The sequence below is a fragment of the Lonchura striata genome, chromosome 1 (genome assembly GCF_050655825.1).
Source record: "Lonchura striata isolate lonStrDom1 chromosome 1, ASM5065582v1, whole genome shotgun sequence".
Taxonomy (NCBI): Eukaryota; Metazoa; Chordata; class Aves; order Passeriformes; family Estrildidae; genus Lonchura; species Lonchura striata.
This window is the reverse complement of record NC_140703.1, coordinates 26,190,424-26,196,961: the sequence shown is the minus strand read 5'-3', so window position 1 is coordinate 26,196,961 and position 6,538 is coordinate 26,190,424. Positions and strand designations below refer to the sequence as shown.

Sequence of the window (6,538 nt, the reverse complement as noted above, 5' to 3'; positions counted from 1 at the left end):
GTGAGTGGTGAGCTCCCAGAATTTGATGTGTCAAGGCTTCTATTCTCGGGCCGCCGCGGCGAAGCAGGAAATAAAGGGTTGTTTTTTTGTTGTTGTTGTTGGTTTTTTTTGGGTTTGGGGTTTTTTTTGTGTGTGTGTGTGTGTTTTGCTCTTTTTTTTTTTTTTTTTTTTTTTTCCCTAAACCCGAAAGCAGACTCGGCGGCAAAGCGCAGAAGGAGCACGGAGCTGGGAGCGCGGCGGCTGCGGAGCCGAGCACGGGGAGCCCGGCGGAGCAGGGGGGCTGCGCGCCCCGGTGTCCCCGCGGCCGCCGGCGGGGTCAGCCCGGGCAGCGCGGCCGGGCTGCGGCGGGGGCTGAGGGGGTGGGGTATGGTAATCCTTCTCTTGGACTTTCTGTCTGGCAAGTTTTCATGCCTGTGTGTTCTGAGCATTTACATTATGCTCTGAATACCTGATTGCCCAGCCAAGCAGAAAAGAAACTCTACAGTGGATGCATAGTAAAAGAAAATGCTTCTGTGGAAGCCACCTCTGGGAATAGGAAGAACTAGTTGGTTTATAGGCTGCTGGTCCATTTGAGGGAGAAGGAAAGGTTGGATTTTTTTTTTCCCCTCTTTTTTAACTCTCTCGCTTCCCTTCTGTTCTTTTTGTGTCTGTGCGGAGAACTGGGAACCAGGGAAAAAATGTACTTTGTAGAACTTCATATAGGAACTCTTGGATGCCAAAGAACTGAGTGTCTCAGCCAACGTCAAGGTACTTAGAATTATTTGCAGCTGTTGGATAGGGAAGATAAGGCTTAGAAAGCTGCAGTGATTTGCTCAAGGCTGCATGGGAAAGGCAGAAAAAAAAAAAAAAAGTAGGATGAGCACCTCTAGCTCCAGGCCCAGACTGTCTCCTTTTGTCCTCTCCTGCCCCACTGAACATATCACTTCTGTTAATATTTTTCTGCTGTAATGCTTAAGAAGGCTCGGGCAATGCGTGGGCTGTTCCATTCATCCCTCATCATCTTCCATATTATCTGACTTCAAGAAATGAATCATTTCTTGACTAACATTTTCCACTTCTAACAAAGTAGGCATATAACAAACAGAGGGTAGCAGTCAAAATATTTGTATTTTGAGTTATTATCCTGTTCTTTGAAACATGTCCCTGGCAAAAGACCAAGATCTTTAATAGAATCAACATATCTCACACAGGGTATTAACTAGGCAGCATTCTTCTCACCCTTGTCTTGCTTTTGAGTAGCATTTATTCAGCAGGTGTTTCAACAAGCTTGTCTCTGTGACACCCAGGGAGGCAGCCCCTCTTTGACTACTGCTGGTCATCTGTGACATACAGAGAACTCCAGTCACCTGTTCCGTGGTTTCATGCCCATTCTAAGTCCTAGGAACTGTACATAGAGGCTGCTGGTTTGCAGTCCTCCACTGCAGTTGTCAAAAGCTTTGACACTGACTTCAGAACTGAGCTCAGTGTCAAGTCACCTCCAACCCATATTAAGGTACTTGCTATTTCTTATAACCAGTAAGTAATGTAGGATTTGGTGGCTTTACTCCCTGGCATTTTTTTGCAAATGTTTTTGTTGGTTTCGATCCATGTAGGGTTGTCAGTCCCTCCCCATGCTTCAGTTTCAGCCTCAAGTTTTACTAAACCTGAAAATTTCAAGTGGAAGATGGACAGAACCTCTGGAGTTCCATCTGGTTTTGTATTAGAACTGTAAAGAGCTCTGAGCTCCTCCTTTTTCATGTACAAACCCCCAGGTTGACTGCAAACGTTTTTCAGTGCTGAGCAGCAAGGGTTAGCTGTTTCTCTTCATTCCCTGGTGCTGCAGACCTCTCTCTGAACTTAAACTAAATCACCAGCTCTCAACAAAACCCGCAATTAAGTTGGCTGATCCCTTCAGTAAAGAGTATTACATACACATAGAAATAACCTTTACATACATCAAAGCCTCAATCCAAATGGTCCCAGCTTTTGACTAAATTGATGTTAAGATCCCAACTTGGCTGTTGCATCACCTTTCTGCAGTGTACTCAAAGCAGCTGACAGATCAGAACATCCCAAACTTTCAGGCAGTTCACATCACAGATAGAAACATAATGGATTTTTTTTTCTCTTCTCTGAATGGGCTATACTGAACGCCCACACACACTTTTGGGTCTGATCTTTGAAGCTTATCTCTGATTTACTTTCTCCCTCCAGGCAGTGTAAGTCTGAAAGACATAAGTACTTCTGAAATTGAAAGTTCTCAAAGCACAGTGCTAAATGTCTAAAACTTCAAACTTCTGCCTGTATAACACTTGTTCTCTGGATATACTGAAGTCAAGGGCTGTCACTCTGGCATCTTTCATCAAGAAGGAAAAACAATGTTTAATCTCCTTTTTTTAAGAGTCTCTGTGCTGCTCCAAACATCTCCATGTTTAAATTATTTCCTTAATTTATTTATTCTCCAAATCTCTCTGGTAGCAAAGGAACTTGTCTTTGCTGGTATTTATTTATAGCAATGTGGAAAAATGCATCAGTCTTTCTTATTATGGTATAAGCTGCTTATTGATGGTAGGCCAACATTATAATGGTTTGTCTGTGGTCTAAAATCATTAGAGTGAAAATCTGCAATTTCAAATCATATTCTAACAGTCTATTAAATACTTTAGGATGGCAAGATGATAAATTGTCTCATTAGTAGTAGCTTCTTTATCTACTGTGTAATAGTTTATCATAGTTGTTTTTTAAAAAAAAAGAAAATTAATACTTAAGGTCATTCTTTTATACATTCACTGTGTGCTTCTAGCAGTAGCCATTTTAGTTACAGCATCCCTTCCAACTATTAATATCAAAGTGCTCTGCATGCACTGCCAAGTTAAACCTCTCTCTTTTACCCATAGATAAAGTGGGAAAGTTATCTTCCTTTGCCTGATGCAAGCAAGGAGAAAATGGTATTCTCTCCCTCATGTTCAAACCACCAGTTTATGCTTTTGAGGAAGAGAATATATATTTATGTAGTAGAATGAGAACTACTGTTTTCTGCACAATTGTTTGACGTGATATGCTTGTTGTTCTGTGAGTGTTAACTGCATCAGACAAGAACAAAGCATAGAAAAAGATGTAATGATAAAGGTAGGCAGATTCATAGGTACTGGGATGCTTCAAAAGTACAAGAATTTAAGCAGTATCCAGAGACAATTTTTGCAATAAAAGCACATAAAAGCAACTGCCTTGTTTTGAGTACATTTCCCGTTTTAAGGTATTCTCAATTTGTTATTTTTTTCTTGTGAGCCTCTCTTTTCTAAAAGTTAAACAACAGCTTGTTTTCCTGGGTAACAGCATTGAAACTGCACTAATTTTCCTTTCCATAATTCAGAAAAGAAAGTGAAACTTGATTTTGAATTAAGTCATATGACGAGGAAAGTTAGGAAACTAAAAGGGATTGCAAGTTACTGAGGTAAAGCAGCTACTAACCACAGATATCTAATTATCAGCTGCAGTCAGTCCTCACCTCAAGGATAGAGAAATAGCAAGGTTTATGAATGGTAAGATGGAGGGGTTTTCTTCCTGTCCTGGGCTGAGAAGGGGAATGTAGGAGTAACATAATTAGAATGGTGGAGAGAAATGGAAAAGGCTCTAGGAGACTTGAATCTGTATCCCAGCTACATCATTATCATCTTTACCTCTGTCTATTTCTCACTTACCCATCTGAAAAGTGGAATTTTTTTTCCCTGCCCTCACAAGACTACTGATCAGGTTTAGCCAGGCTCAGGCATGCTTAAAAAATAAAAGTGTTTGTAAATACAGCATGTACATTCCCCCCCTTGTTTTTTTTAATCTTTGCAAGCTTCAAGTTCCTGGAACCGAGGCAAGTTCCAGAGCTAGTGTGGGTCTGTGCTGCTGGCAAAACAAAGCAGGTGCAAATTATGGTGGAAATGAAATAGCTGGTGCTTGGAGGCAGTGGAGTGCCCAGTTCACCTCAGGGTATATGTCTGCGTTCACAAAACATGACTGTCACGCATACCCTGATTCATTAGAAGTGTTATCCGGCAAACAAGAGGCCTAATCATATTTTAGTGGGAACATTCTTATGATAAACTCAGCTTTAGTGAAACTCTGTGTATGGTGCAATTTCTTCTGGCCGCGTATATTACACAGTGAAGAAAAGCTACCCTGCTGCGTATCAGAAGGCTGTAATTTCATTTAGGGGTTCTATTGACATCATAAACTGCAAGAGCAGAGCTCAAGTGGCTATTTAAGTCATAGGAACTTCAGAGGGAAATTACTGCCTGGCAGCAACTGGCCCTCCCCATACGGGCCCCCATGAACACACTTCATGTTTTCATCCCTCTGCCTATAAATAATGAATCTCTTCAGTGGCTTCGCAAGAGAGCATTTCCAAAACACTGGCGTTATCTGCCACCCTCCTTGTCAGCAGCGCCTTCCCGGCAGGCCGGGGACAGAGAGGGAGCCCCAAGCTAAGGTGGAGAATGCCCGGGGACAGCCCCGCTCCAGCCCCGGGCCAAGGTGGGAGATGCTCGGGGACAGCCCCGCTCCAGCCCCGGGCCAAGGTGGGAGATGCTCGGGGACAGCCCCGCTCCAGCCCCGGGCCAAGGTGGGAGATGCCCGGGGACAGCCCCGCTCCAGCCCCGGGCCAAGGTGGGAGATGCTCGGGGACAGCCCCGCTCCAGCCCCGGGCCAAGGTGGGAGATGCTCGGGGACAGCCCCGCTCCAGCCCCGGGCCAAGGTGGGAGATGCTCGGGGACAGCCGGCGCTCCGCTCCAGCCCCGGAGGCACCCGCCGGCGGCGGGCGGCGAGAGGTGAACACACCCGTGCTGCTGGCCAGGCTGTTTGTTGCCATCATAGCTGACATAGCTGACCTTTCCCCCTCCTAAGCTGTAGATATCCATCCTGGCGCGTGTGCAGAGAAATGCTCGGTGCCATCTGCGATCCACAGGGCTACAGCGCATCCATCTCCTGTTTGTTCCCCGCCTCGCCGCGATTGCTGCCTGCAGTCCCGGGGCAACGCCGCTGCTGCGGGAGCAGAGCAGGAGAGGGGATGGGTGAGGGGAGAGAAAGGGCTTGGCACTGCCCCACGTCTGTGCCTGGCAGAGCAGGGCTCACCTTCCCTATGGTGGGACATGCGGCACCTGAGTGGGGGGAAAAAAAAACAAACCCGTTTTTTATTCTAGCATTTAAATAATGTGCAGGCAGCAGTCGCCTTGATAGAAGTTCATGTATTTCATCCATATGGACTTATTTCAAGAAAAGAGTGAAGTCGGGGAGCATTTACTTTTATCAGGAAAGCAAAGTTAACCATTCATTAGAGCTTGTCAAGAAACCTCAAATTTAAGCCAGGCACTGGAAAAAACTTTCAGTAGGACAATGTATAAGTTTTGTGTGCTGCAGATACCCAGCGCAGGCATTTTAGTTTGTCTGTCTGAAAACCAGTGCATCTCAGGTTCATATAAATGTTTAATTTCTCTTATCCTCATCTCTTTTTCCAAATAGTAGGAAAGAACTATTTTTGTACCCAGTGTTTTCCAGACCTTGGGGTACTGGATAGGTGTTAAATGACCAGTGGGAACAGAATTAATATTTATGTATTTTCTCTGAACTGCTTTGTCCCTTCTTACATTTCATTTAACAGAATGATGATTTACAATGTGAAATTTTAAAAAGTGTTCAGTTATAATATTAATATCTCCATTCTTTATAAAGGAAACTTCATTTTGCTTTTGAACCTAGCTTTTTTCCCCTGGAAAAGCAACTAAATCATTACCTTTGTGTTGTGGTTTGACACTCTGATTCTTAAATGTCACCATCTTCTGATTCCTGAGACCATGGTACAGCTTAACGGAAACAGGAGCTTTGAAATTAAATAAACAAGGTTATATAGTTATCAAACATGGCAGTCTGCAGGAGGTAAGCTGTTCACACTTGCATTTCATCTGACTTTGAGCACCAGTGAGTCTGGATAGGCAGTTATTCAGTGTTCTACATGAGTTTGCAAAAGCAGCTTACACATATGCACACATTGCAAACAAAAGTGAATTTTGAACTTCATGTTGCTGGCTCTGGGGTAGGGTTACAGGTATCAGTAGCATCTGTGCTCTTTCTGCTGCTGTCCTGGGAAGCTCTAGTCAGGTAGTTTTGTGCCATTTCTCACCCCCTTCCCTTTGCTTTAGGGACTTCTAAAACTTGTTATGACTAAAGTTACTATGCTGGCTGTGTGCATGCTCCAAGTAAGAAAAAAAAAAAAAGTCCACAAACTGTGGATAACAGCAGATCCCACAGTACAGTGAAATCAAAATAAGATTTTGTATGCCAAGATACAAAGTTCTCATGGTCCTTATCTCTGTATGAAATAACTGGAAGTGGTTACAGTTTCCTTCATTTAGTATAACTGAATGTATTGAGGGCTGAGTATCTTCAGTGAGATATGAACTGCCTGATGGCATGCATCCTAATTTCAGGATGTGATGTCCTGGCATGAAGATAGAGTAGCCTATTGTCCCACTGAGTCTTGAGTGCCTGAAATCTAAAGCTATGTTACTGTGTT

At 43.8% G+C, this 6,538-nt stretch overlaps 1 protein-coding gene across 32 annotated transcripts in view; it reads left to right on the top strand.

The window, feature by feature from the left end:
- ZBTB20 (zinc finger and BTB domain containing 20) overlaps positions 1–6,538 on the top strand; it is a 503,540-nt gene that overhangs the window by 294,262 nt on the left and 202,740 nt on the right. The window lies entirely within an intron of this gene.